We start from the raw sequence: 13,904 nt of genomic DNA, 5'->3' as shown, positions 1-13,904 counted from the left end.
ATTGTGAACCTGTTCCCTTCTGCCTCCGGAGATCCATTGAAACCAAACTTAGTATTTCCTTTGACTGAAGTTCAGCATAAGCTTGTGCAAAAAGATTTTGTTGTTTGACAGGTAACATCACTACTATTTTCACTCTTTCCATTCTAACCTTTTGTGCCCTTCTATATTTTATCAATATTGCCCAGGTTATGATATCTCTGAAACTCTTCTGAGGCTCCAAATACACCAGATGTTATGTTATTGATCTTGCCATTCAGGGGCCAGAGTTCACACTCCTGATGTAGCAAGGTGTGAAATTGAATTCAATAAGAATTCACGCTGTGCTAACATGCAAACACTAGCATGGATTGTTGTGAAAAACCAACTGTTTAATAATATCCTTCAGGAATGGTAACCAGCCACCCCATTGGCTTAACATTCAGGGACAGGAAATAAATGCTGCCTCACTGGTACTACACCTACCTAAATGTTTTTATTTTCAGAATGTCACTGTATATTTTCCTAGCTCTGCATCTGCACAATGTTGAAATCTATGGTCTTTGCATTACTGTCTTTGACTGATCCTTTCATAGATTCCTGAAGCTATAGAATCCCTTGCTTCCTTCAATTATTCCTCAAACCTTTCATGAGCAGGCTCTCAAAACCCAAAAATAAAACAAATTTCTGATGCTGAAGATCTAAAACAAAAACAGAAATTGCTGGAGAAACTCAGCAGGTCTGGCAACATCTGTAAGAAGAAAGCAGAGAGAAAGAAAGAGACCTACCCTTTGAATATCTTTGTCTCTGTTTTTCTGGGCTCCATCGCCACCTTTCCACTCATCTCTCCCTGTCCCACCCCCATTCTCCAAAGTCTTCTTCAGCATAAACACCACTTTTTCCTCACTGCTAACAGTTCTGATGAAGAATCACCGGACTTGAAACTCTGCTTTCTTCCCACATACACTGCCAGACCTACTGAGTTTCTCCAGCACTTTCTGTTTTGTATCAAAACGGAAGATCACTGTCACCTAGTTATGAGTAAATTAAAGTTGCTGTGGTCTCAGAAGTCCAAAGATGGCTCTCTCGTTAGACATAGAGATAGAGAGAGAGAGATGCGACTGTTGGTGGTTTAATCTGAGGAACATATTTACTTTGATGGAAGATGAATCCCAACTTCTCTCCTCAACTTTAGCATTGCCTTGCACTTCAGCCTTGACCTTTTTACCCTGGCTGTTAAAATAAACAACACATATATAGTACAAAGGTCACAGTGTAACAGTACAAGTGTGGTATTTTCATCTGGATTGGGATTCAACCTTCCAGAGAAATGTAAATTTGTAAATGTAATGGAAAATAGATTAGATTACTTACAGTGTGGAAACAGGCCCTTCGGCCCAACAAGTCCACACCGACGCGAAACCCACCCATACCCCTACATTTACCCCTTACCTAACACTACGGGCAATTTAGCATGGCCAATTCACCTGACCCGCACATCTTTGGACTGTGGGAGGAAACCGGAGCACCCGGAGGAAACCCACGCAGACACGGGGAGAACGTGCAAACTCCACACAGTCAGTCGCCTGAGTCGGGAATTGAACCCAGGTCTCAGGCGCTGTGAGACAGCAGTGCAGACAGAGATCAATCCTGAGCAATGGGGAGAACATTGGACTCTAAAATAGAGTTTAAGATAACATTATGAAGTTGAAGTACCTTTTTACAAATGTTATTTATCTTCTCTATTCTTTATTCTTTCTTCTTTCAACCAGTTGGCGATTACAAACCCTAGTTTGTAAGGAGTTCCTGTTTAATTCCCCGTGGGTATTATGTAATGACAGTTTCAAAACAAAGTACTGTGACCTTCATGAGGGGGAGTATATTAATTACTCAGGTTATGCTATTCCTGAGAAATAATCTCTACACAATTAAAAGGTGAATGATGTAGAAATATAACCAACGCGGATCTCTTTCACACATTAACCTTCTGAAGTGAGAAGTAGAATTTCAGAGTCATGTTAGCATTCACTGCAACACCTTGTATTTATATAGCACCTTTCAGGTAATACAATGCTACTAATTGCTTCAGTAGACGTGCAATCAGAAAAGAATTAACACTGAGGGGATGGAAGAGGCAGATGTCCAAAATGATGGCTGAAAGTGAACATTTCAAACAGGATCTTTGAAATTTTGTACCATTTAGGACTCTGGATGTTAATTCAATTAATGTAGTCAAGTCTGAGGTCAATAGACTGTGAGACATAAAGAAGCCATTGGATATGGGGTTAAAGCAGGAAGATAGTGTTGATGTGGAAGGTGAAAGTACACAGGCCTGGCCTGTATTGTCAGAACTGGCAAACAATGCCTTTCTCAACAGAACGATTAACAAGATGTTTATTAATTCTTTTTGGTTTCCATTAAAACTTGACTAACTGGAACATGAAATTTGGGAATAAAGTTACCCTAGCTGTATTCCCTTCATGCAGAGTGCAGACACCATTAGTATAACAGAGAGTGCAGCTGCTGTAAGCATCGATGATAAATGACTAGTCTTTTCCACTATTAAAACAGTTTGCCCGTTCCCAAATATCTGTCCTGCTGCTACAACATACTGCTTACACTGTGTCTATAAAAGTAGGAATACTTGAATCAACTATTTAATAGAGTAATGAAGTAGGCCATTTAGTTTCACAACACCACTACACCAATAAGCTATCTGGTGGCCCTTCAGCTCATAAGGTTAACCGATGAGTATATTCAAGTCCGAGGTTATATAGTATATTGCTATATTGAGCACAACACCATTGCATTTAGAGAATAATCTGACTAATCCGAGACATTGACAAAGACATGGATGCAATTTCCCCTGCTTTTCTTCTAACAGTGCCTGGAATCTTTTACACCTCTCTCAGTTAACACCACTTCTGATATTCCGACTTGGTACTGGAGTTTCAGATTGAATTATGTGTTCATCTCCCGGGAGTGGGAAATTAAATCACTTTTTAATATATTCACTCACAAGATATGGGTGTTGCTGACTGGACCAGCATTTATTGTCAGCCCCTAATTGCCCTCGAGAAGCTGGTTCTGAGCTGCCTTTTGGAACTGCTGCAGTGACATACTGTAGGTAGACCATAATGCCATTAGTGAGAGAATTTCAGTGACACCGAAGGAACAGCAATTTATTTCCAAACTTGGATAGAAATTTCACAATTGAAATGCAAAGCATACTATAATAAAAATTAAAATAATTTGTCGTGCTAAAAAATAAAAGCCTCTAAGTTGTAAGGCATGCAAAGTTCATGAAAAGACAAACTTGCAGCTTTTTTTTCAAGGACAACTTTTAGTAGCCTGTTAGGGGACGGCACAGTGGCTAGCACTACTGCCTCACAGTGCCAGGGACCCAGGTTCAATTCCAGCCTTGGGTGATTGTCTGTGTGGAGTTCACACATTCTCCCTGTCGGTATGGGTTAGCTCTAGTTTCCTCCCACAATCCAAAGATGTGCAGATCAGATGAATTGGCCGTGCTAAATTGCCCTTAGTGTTAGGTGCAATAGTCAGGGGGTGGGAGTTAGTCTTCAGAGGGTCAGTGTAGACTTGTTAAGCTGAAGGGCCTGTTTCCACTCTGTAGGGAATCTAATCTAAAAAAACTAATACTTTGATAACTTGAACCTAAAAAAATTAGTTGTTGGTTTTCAAATTACTATTCACATTACCTTGCAATAACAGATATGTGTAAACCAATAGACCTGCTCAACACTAAAAAAAAATTTTACAAAAATACCCCATCCAGAGGAAAAGCAAGGATTGGGAACAGGTTCCCTGGAGGAATGAGGTGGAAAAATTAGGCATCAGAATCTGCATATTCTGCATTTACCCTTTCCGGTCTTGCGTGGACATGTTTTCAAATGAAAGAGTATAAAAAAAAGGTTAAAAACACATTTTTTTCAGTAATGAATATGATAAAATGAGTAATGCCCAGAGGTTCTGATGGATTTTCTAATCCCCGATTGCTATATTCAGTAATCAGCAGAATATAATTTTATGTGATGTTTTATGGCTAGAGACAGCTGTGTAGCATGAAAAGTTAAAAAAAGAGAGAATCAGAGCTGAAACTGTTAAAGTCTATTTATTATGGGAGATTTCTCTACATTTATTTCTACCATCTTGCAAACAAGTGGAAATTGTGCTTTTATTATTTTTAACTTAAAACGGCCCCAGAATATTTCGACTCTTTATGTCAGTGATTAACTTTCTCTTTGATAAAAGAAAATCTTTACCAAAGCAAATTAATAGGGAGAAAAGCACACTGTATCTTCCAGTAACATGGTTGATTAAATGAGAATGAGAGAAAAAATATTTAAAGAGGAACATTTCACAGCTGGTGCCACCTAAAGGTAGAGATCCAATATTCAACGGTAAAAGGAAAATTATAAATAAGAAAGAAAGTAGAAAACACTGGAAACGGACACCAGGCATGTCAGCAAAGAACTGAGAACAGATAGACTAACATTTTGAGTGGAGTCCCTTCATCCGAATCATATGAAGATTTCTTCTCTGTTCAGTGTAGGTGTACTGAGAACCTGATAATGAATAAAGTGCCTCATTAAGGAAAGCAGACACCATAACAGAAGATAACTGTTATTGACCTGAGGAGAATGAGACAATTCATCCGAATAAAGTATCAGTTTCAGTTGCATCAGGTGTTCCGCTTGTGAAGTATTGCTGTAAACACAAATTATTGATGAATTTACAAGAAGCAGTGACTGGATATGTGTTGAATTTTTTCTTGCTGCGAATCCACCTTTCAGTTATTGCTTGCAGTCCTGTCCGGGGTTGAGCTGTTTTATTTGACAGGGGTTTCTGATATAGTCATTTCACTTTGGTGACCACCTGCCTGGTGCCCGCTTCTCTGCTGAGCGATGAAATCAAAAATCCACATCCGTTTCAGATCTTTGCCCATCTCTAAAGTTGCCCTGCTAAATGAATCACCTTTGGCTGCAAACAAATTCTTTTTTTTTTGCCGAGCTTGCATTATTTGACCACACTTAAGATTGTTTTCTGTGTCATCTAGTATTATTTATCAAACTGCCAACTTATTTCATTGTCAGAGGGAACAGTTCACAATCCTGCCTTGCCATTCAAAGTTTCTCTGCATTGCCCCATTTACCTCTAAATTATCATGAGCCAATTTCCTTGGCAGTCCCCATCATTTCAGCCAACAAGTTATTTAATGCTCCATATATAGTTATGGAAATACTTAACATAGCGAAGAAATCATACACAGAACCTCCAGACTATAAGGAAAATGGGGCATATCCATTAAAAATCCCTTTGGAATACAAAGGGAAATCAAGCGACATATAATGATATGCCTGTAGCTGTAATGAGGTGGCATGGTGGCGCAGTGGTTAGCACATCTGCCTCACAGGACCAGGGACCCAGATCTAGTTCTAGTCTTGGATAACTCTCTGCGTGGCATTTGCACATTCTCCCTGTGTCTGTGTGGGTTTTCATTGGGTGCACCAATTTCCTCCCATAATCCAAAGGTGTGCAGGTTAGGTGGATAGGCCATGGTTACAGGGAGAGGGGGTGGAGCTGCATGTGGGTGGGATGCTCTTTGGAGGGTCAGTGAGGACCCAATGGGCCAAATAGTCTCTTACCCCACTGGAGGCATTCTATGATTCGAGGCCATTGGAGACACTCATTGGCAGGCGTCACCTGAAAAAAAAATAGGACAGGTAGTTGGCCTTTGAAACCATAAGGCACCAGACATTAGGTGGCAACTGAACACATTGGCAAAGCATCCAGAGGGCTTGTAATGAAATGGGATGAGACAAGGCCTCCTGACGTTGCCTCAGATTGGAACTGATATGAGTAAAAGGTGAAAGGAAAGCTGCTCACCTACAGCAGAATGCACCCCCACCCCAAACCCTGAAATGTGAAGGTGTACTAACTTTCATTGCATTTCTCACCATGTGGACTGCACTGATTCAATGAAAAGGCTGGCCATTACCCTCTCAAGGAGATCTAGGAACAGGTAATAAATGCCATGGAACATGTACAGGTAGACTAATGAAAGACAAGGGACTGGGAGAAGAGACAACTTTATAGAAAACAGCACAATCACTTACATGTAAATTTACACTTCAGGCAGGACTGGGCTGACTGGGAAGTGGAAAAGGAAGGGAAACACTTGGCTTTATGATACCAGTGCTCTGCTCCTAATCTACTTACTGGCAATTACTAATGGGTGGGTGCCTGATCCAAATGACAAGGGCACCAGATGAAGCTCCTAGGTGATCTTGTTAATGTGAAGGTGCCAATGTTCCAGTACTCTCACCTCATCAGAGGTCCACTCAAGGTAATTCCCCATTCCACAAGATCCCCATCCTCGCTCTACTGATTTATCCTCCCACTTTCTCCGTTATGGTCTAAGAAACTTAGTCACCAAAACACAAAACAACAGGCAGTCTAGTGGCATGGCTTCTTTTCAGTGGAGACTGCCTGCAGTCCCAGTGGTGACCCCAGTAATGCAGAGGGATGCAAACTATTAAGTGGGATGGGGGTGCAGATGTAGGTCCAAGCCCACTGCCTCAACACAGCAATTCCTCCCCATTGTTTTCATGGTATTTGAATGGTCTGCAATGCTCTGTTTAAGGACCACTGCTTGTACCACTCAATGTCAAGTGAAGTGGGCAGAGCTCATGGAGTACATGCTATGACAATTGATATCCCAAAAGCGTGTTGGTTCCATTCTGAAACAGTTTGTTTGTACATATAATGATGGCTCTGCCCATTTCCAACTCCACCCAAACAATATCTGGACAATAGCACAGACTGAGCAAAATTGACTAGCTTGAGATGGGAAAATATCAAAATACAGACAGGCTTTGACAGGGTCCACAAGATCAAAGAAAATTCCTATGTATCTTTCAGCAAAGGTGGTAAAATAAATGTCCTCTGCATTGCACATCACTAGTGAGGAAACTAAAAGGAAAACATGCTGTAGAATGTAATTTGTGCGAGGAGAATTTACTTTCTATCACCAACAGAGGCTCAGTAGCACCACCCCTGGTCAAATCAATTGACTACTCACAAACGCAGCTGCAAAAGTGGGCCTGCATTGAGTGGTGACAAACCAACAACAGGAAACTTGACCTCTTCATTATCAAACTGTGTGTGGCAAACATAGCTCTGATAGAACTGACAACTGAACAATTCTAGGAAAGACAAAATCTGATCAGAATTAGATAGATACTCTCCTTGATGTATTTTGGCAGTGTCACTGCACAGTGACACAGACTAAGGATGAATTAACAACTACTAACCACTGTGAGCCATCAGGAGAAGGGTATCACACACCACAGTCTGAAGGTCTGGAACATTCCTCATGCTATCATCATGCCTTCCAGTTCCATGTTGTGTATAGAAGGGCAGTAATTCTGGACATAACTAGGCATGCGATACCAAGCTCTTGAAGTCACGATGCAGACTTTGGTCTGAGCTTTTAATTTCTGAACATTAACTTCATTGTCATATAATGTTTGTGATCTTCCATGAGCTCTTTATCTATATACACCATCTATCCATCTTAAAATCATATTTCTAATCTTTTGAGTTAACCTTAGATACTAGTCTGTCTGTAAATGTAACCAATTGATTTGTTAAAAATGAAAACAAGTTGCTAACGCCTTAATTAACCACACATTTTCACAGGACAGGAAACCACGATATTAACCTCTGTGTATTTCTGCTCTTTTACCAGGTTGTTTTCTTCTGATGAGTTTGGAGGGCATTCTGCAGATTAACAAGTTTTATGCAAGGGTATGGTAACATCAAAAACATTTAAATGTTCATCAAATATTACATGCAGCTCAGGGCAATCTAGTTATTGATGAAAGTATGGCTGAATTTAAACTGGACATTTTAATGCTTTGTACTTCAATGATATTAAGCAAAAGGTTTTGTATCATCTGATTCCATGGGTTAATTCGCAGAATATATGCAGTACAGATCATAGATTAGATCCCTGAGCTCTGATGTTGAATTAGGTAAGCACTGGGAGATGTGCTACAATTGACCTTAAGATCACACATCTAGAAAACTAAAATTGACAAGGCTGCTCAACTTGGATTGGTATCCATTAACCTGGAAGCACATATAAGTATCAGAGTGCAAGAGAAAGCATTGATGGGCAGAATAAAGAAAAATCCAAAGGGGATTTTTCAATACATAAGTGCAAGTGAATAACTTAGGAAAGGGTAGGGCCCATAGGGACCATAGAGATAATTGGTGTGTTGATTGGAAAAATACAGGCATAGTCCCCAATGATTATTTTCATAGAATCTCTATGATGTGGAAGCAGGCCATTTGGTCCATCAAGTCCACATCAACCTTCTGAAGAGCAGCCCACTCAGAGCCAACCCCATTATTCCCCACATAGCCCGCACATCCCTGGACACTATGAGTAATTTACCATGACCAATCTATCTAACCTATCTATGCAGTTGGAGAGGGTTAATAAGGCAAGCAAATACAGGTCATTCTGCTATAATGCACGTTTCGTTAATGCGAATTCGCGATAACTCTATTAATGAATTGGGAACGCTTTTTCTATAGCGTGAACTTTTAAAGTGTGCATTGGTTATAATGCGATTCTGGCCCCATTCATTTTAATGGTGCTGCTATGATGTGATTTTCTTATAACACGGTGTTGCATGACAATGGAAATTCAGCATTATAGCAGAACTGACTGTACTCTGTGAATGGTAGGACCTTGGAAAGTACTAACAATCAGAGGGAATTTGGTGTGAATATATGCAGATCCCTGAAGGTAGCAGGACAGATAGATAAGGTGGTTAAGAAGGCAGATGTGATACCTGCCCTTATTAGCCAAGGCATAGAATATAAATGACCTTATGCTGGAACTGATTAAGATGCTTGTTGAGCCATAAGTTTTGATCACTACTTTATAGAAAAAGTGTGATTGTCCTAGAGAGGGTGAAGAGGAAATGGGCCAGGATGGTGGCTGAGCAGATGAGGAAAGCTCGGATGGCTGAGTTTATTTTCTTTGGAGCAGTGAAGGTTGAGAGGAGACCTGATAGAGGTTTATGCAAATATGAGGGACATAGATTTGGTGCATTGGCAGGCACATTTTTTGTGCTTAAATTAGTTATTAACACAAGGTCAAAGATTTCAGACAAGCAGTAGTAGGCGAAGAGGAGATTTGTGAAGAAATATTTTCACTCAGAAGGTGGTGGGAGTCTGGAACTCAGTGCCTGCAAGGGCTGGTGAATCAGAAACTCTCATAACATTTCAATAGTATTGAGATATTCACTTGTTGCCAAAGTCTCCTGGGATATTGACCAAAAACTGGGATTAGGTTAGTCAGATCTTTCTTGACCATACCAGACTCTGATGGGCTGAAAGGCCTCCTGCTATCCTGTAAATACCTATGAAAAGATGAGGACAGGATCATTTACAGCTATGATATCCCACAATAATGTATCCACTGCCGTGTTTATGCTTGGCAGTATACATTTTATAAATCATCACTTCAATGATCAGAGGACAGACTGGCATAATGAATCTGGCCCCTGCATCTGTTACTGCAGAAATCGTAGGGTCATAAACTGGTTGCAACACAGAAAGAGGCCATTCAGCCATTGCTCCATGCTGGTTATCTGCCAGAGCACCTTAGCTGATCTCATTCTCTGGTTCTCTCCCCATAGCCATGAAAATCTTAAATCTGAAAGTACCCATGTACTTATTTAATTCCCTTTTAAAAGTCCCACTTGTATCTGACTCCACCACACTTTCAGGTCATCTATCCGAGCTTCAAAACATCCATTTCAAAGAGAAAGCTTTTTCTCATAAACATAATATATGGGAACAAAAGCAGTCCATTCAACTCATCAAGTTCCCTCTGTCAGGCAGCGAGATTGTGGCTGTCCTAATATCCCTCAACTCCAGATTCCTGCCTCTTCCACATAGCCATTGATTTCCTGATTAAAAAATGTCTAACTCAGTCTTGAATGTACTCAATGCCCCAGCCTCCACAGCCCTCCACAGAAAAGAATTGTACTATCTCCTGAGAAAAGACACTACTCCTCACCTCAGTTTCAAGAGGATGACCCTTAATTTGAGAATATGCATTCCAGTCCTAGACTGTTCCCTGAAGGTGAAACAACCTTTCCACATCTACTCTGTAAAGTCCCCTAAGAATCTTATTTGTTTCAATCAGGTCACCTGTCATTCTGCTAAACTCCAATGAGTACAAACCCAACTGACTCAACCTGTACTCAACTGACTCAACCTGGACATTCCCTCCATATCCAGGATGAGCCTGTTGAACTGACACTGGACTTCTCCAATGCCAGCTTCTCTTTCCTTAGATAAGGGGCCCAAAACTGTTCATGCTATTTCAACTAAGTTACAGTTGATCCTTTTATAACCACTTTACATCTGCATCTTCGAGTACTTGATTCTACTATCCATGGTACAAGTCTCTCTAGGAGAAAGTGAGGTCTGCAGATGCTGGAGATCAGAGCTGAAAATGTGTTGCTGGAAAAGCGCAGCAGGTCAGGCAGCATCCAAGGAGCAGGAAATTCGACGTTTCAGGCATAAGCCCTTCATCAGACACTTTCCTTATTCCTGACGAAGGGCTTATGTCCGAAACGTTGAATTTCCTGTTCCTTGGATGCTGCCTGACCTGCTGCGTTTTTCCAGCAACACATTTTCAGCTACAAGTCTCTCTACCTAACCTATCTGGATGATTTCTGATTTCGAGTACTTCGATCAAATTTCTAATACTTTTGTGAACTATAGAGAGCAACCTAGCTTCTTCAATCTATCTACATAATGGAAATCACTTATTCGTAGAAACATGTGGTAAATCTTATCTGTATCACTTTGGTAGTCTTCACTTCCTTTCTAAAATAATGCACAAGTTTGGACACCATACTTCATTTAAAAGTTTTCTACTATTTAACTCATATATAATTCAATTTTCTATCCTCTCTTTATCCTGAAAAATCTCCAAGTTTTTACTTTGCCATTACAGCCACTGATGATATTTACAACATGTCAACAAGAGGTAGTCAGGAATCGACAGTCTGGAGATTGCTTCTGATGATGCTGCTCACAAACATAAGTGGGAATAACACATATTTATGCAGTCTTGGGATGTGGGAATCACTGGCTTGCCAGTAGTTTATTGCCCTTGAGAAGGTGGTGGTGGTGAGCTGCCTTCTTGAACCACTGCAGTCCAGCTGCTGTGGGTTGACCCATAATGCCCTTAGAGAAGGGATTTCAGGATTCTGACCCAGCTACAGTAAAGGCACAGCGATATAGTTTCAAGTCAGAATGGTGAATAGCATACAGGTGATGGTGTTCCCATACATTTGATGTCCTTGCCTTTTTCGTGGAAGTGGTCGTGGTTTCGAAGATGCTGTCTGAGAACATCTGGTGAATTTCTGCAATGCACCTTCTAGAAAGCACACATTGCTGCTATTGAGCATTGGTAGTGGAGAGGGTTTGTGGATGTGGCGCTAATGAAGCAGGCTGTTTTGTCCTGGATGATGGCAAGCTTCTTGAGTGTTGCTGGACCTGCACCCATCCAGGCAAGTGGAGAGTATTCCATCACACTCCTGATTTGTGCCTTGTAGATGGTGGGCAGGCTTTGATGAGTCAGGAGGTGAGCTGCTCACTGCAGTATTCCGAGCTTTTAACTTGCTCTTGTAGCCATTGTATTTATGTGGTGAATCCAGCAGAAATAGTAAATCTGAGGATGTTGATAGCAGGAGATTCAGTGATGGTAACACACATCTATCATGCCAGTTTCCTCTTCAAAGGATTGAATGAAATTTGTCACGCACCATCGTTTCTTTTAACATGATGAAGATAAATCACTCCTGGTAAGATAAATTAGAAGGTCTTTTGGGACACCGAAGTAGTGTCCCTACCTCCGGGCCAGGAGACTCAAGTCCTACCTGCTCTAGAAGTGTGTAATAATATCTCTGAGCTGATTGATTATAAAACATCAAATATATTCGAGGTGCAACATTTTTTCCCACCGCATTCTAAGATTCAAGATCATTACATGTGATTTTCCAACCTATGCTTGTGAACAGCTTTATCAAAGGCAATCGCCAGACTGTCCACTCCTGACTATCTCTTGTTGACATGTTATAAATGCCATCAGTAGCTGTTGTGATGCACCATTCGCAACGGTTCAGCTTCAGGCCACTTCCCTGCCCTTTCAGCGATGAAACTCAGTAATTAAGCAAATAAAGCAAAGCTAATCAAATCATCTAGCAACCTAATAACCTGAGCATTTAGCACAATGAATGTGCTTCCTAAGACAAGTGTCTTTTTGTCAGATTGCCTTAGAACAAATAGGCCAAATAAGCTGAAAAGATCACAACAAGTGGGTAAATGGATCTTGCACTGAAGATTGCTGGAGAAAGCAATAAAAAAAATTGGATTAGTGCCAAGTTTCTTTAAGAGCTGCACAGTCTCATATGTCACTGACATGTTTTGCTGTAGCTGTGCATGAAATTAAGAGGGCAGAGAATTACATAGAAGATTTTAAAGCTAGATTGATTGATTAGCGGTGAGCCAGAATTCAATTTTTAAGCCAAAAGTTCTGATCTCCTTTGCCATGTGGGAGGGATCAGAGAGGAGAGTTTGACTGTTATCAGGTCAGAGTGGGGAAAGGGTAGTACTGTTGCTCTGCCCACTTCCCGACCCTTTCATTTTCATCTGTACACAGTAGTTCCATTCTAACATCGCCAGTCACTGACATAGCTTGAACCCTGTAGGCAATTCAATGACTGAGGTAATACAGCTTAATGTCTGAATGTGCAATGATTGTAATTCACAGTTCATTTCAGGAAGTTACTTTCTATATAACACTAGGGGAGGAGGGAGGTACCTCTTGCTGCTTTGTGTAGCCAGATCATAAACAATATTAAAAATGATGCAATAATCAGAATCATTCTTGCTTTCTTTCCTCCTGCTATTCATGTACATTTAAGTTTATATACATGCATAAATATAATGTACGTGCAGTTTTCTTTTCATGAGTCTCTGATTTCAAAATGTTTTTAATTCAGCTTACCTGTTGGATTGATCAATCCATCTGATCAAACAAATCTCTCGTTTTTAAATGCTCCTGTTTTTCTTTTCAGTACTCCTTGTTTCTGGTAGGTGCCTCATTGAGTGAATCAATCTGGGAAAGACAAAACCTCCTCTCAACTGTGACAGTAAGAGTTGAATTATAAGCAAGCCCTGGGACACGTGCCCAGAATAAGCTGGTTGTGAAGCTGGGACTGCAAGCAGTGGGCAACTGGGGCTGCACGAGTTGTTAACTAATTTTTAAAGGGCATGGTTGAAGGGAGGGATTAGTGTTGCTCATTTCTGTTCTAACTTTGGCTTCAGAATACACAAAATCTGGGCATCAAAAAAGCTGGAGAGCCGGATCCTACTCCCAATCTAGCATGCCAGCAAGTCTCTCCAGAAGATCAGAGAACACTAATATATCCTTTCAGACAACATTGAGAGAGAAGCCAGATACATATTCTCTCTCCTGGCTCAGACTGGATGGAGGTTTCCACTGACAAGCAAATGCATCCTCCCTTCAAAGTTTGATGAACTTTGCTTCTGGCATTAGAGAGAGATGTTGTCAGTTCAGCTGTTTTTCGAAGAAGCAATTTGAAATTAAATCTTTAAAAAGAGAAACAACAGTTGGATGTTTAGGCTGCTGGAAGCCATACTTGTAAACCTAATTTTAGGTTTTTAATGCAGGAGAAAAGTAAACTACCTAACCTCTTATATCTTTTGAGAATGCAAAGATCGTCAAATGTAATTATTGCCAATAAGCATTAATTTTGAACAACACTCTCAGCATTTGTAGATAGCTAGTC

Source organism: Hemiscyllium ocellatum, chromosome 8, assembly GCF_020745735.1.
Source record: "Hemiscyllium ocellatum isolate sHemOce1 chromosome 8, sHemOce1.pat.X.cur, whole genome shotgun sequence".
Taxonomy (NCBI): Eukaryota; Metazoa; Chordata; class Chondrichthyes; order Orectolobiformes; family Hemiscylliidae; genus Hemiscyllium; species Hemiscyllium ocellatum.
Note: the sequence above shows the minus strand (reverse complement) of the source record.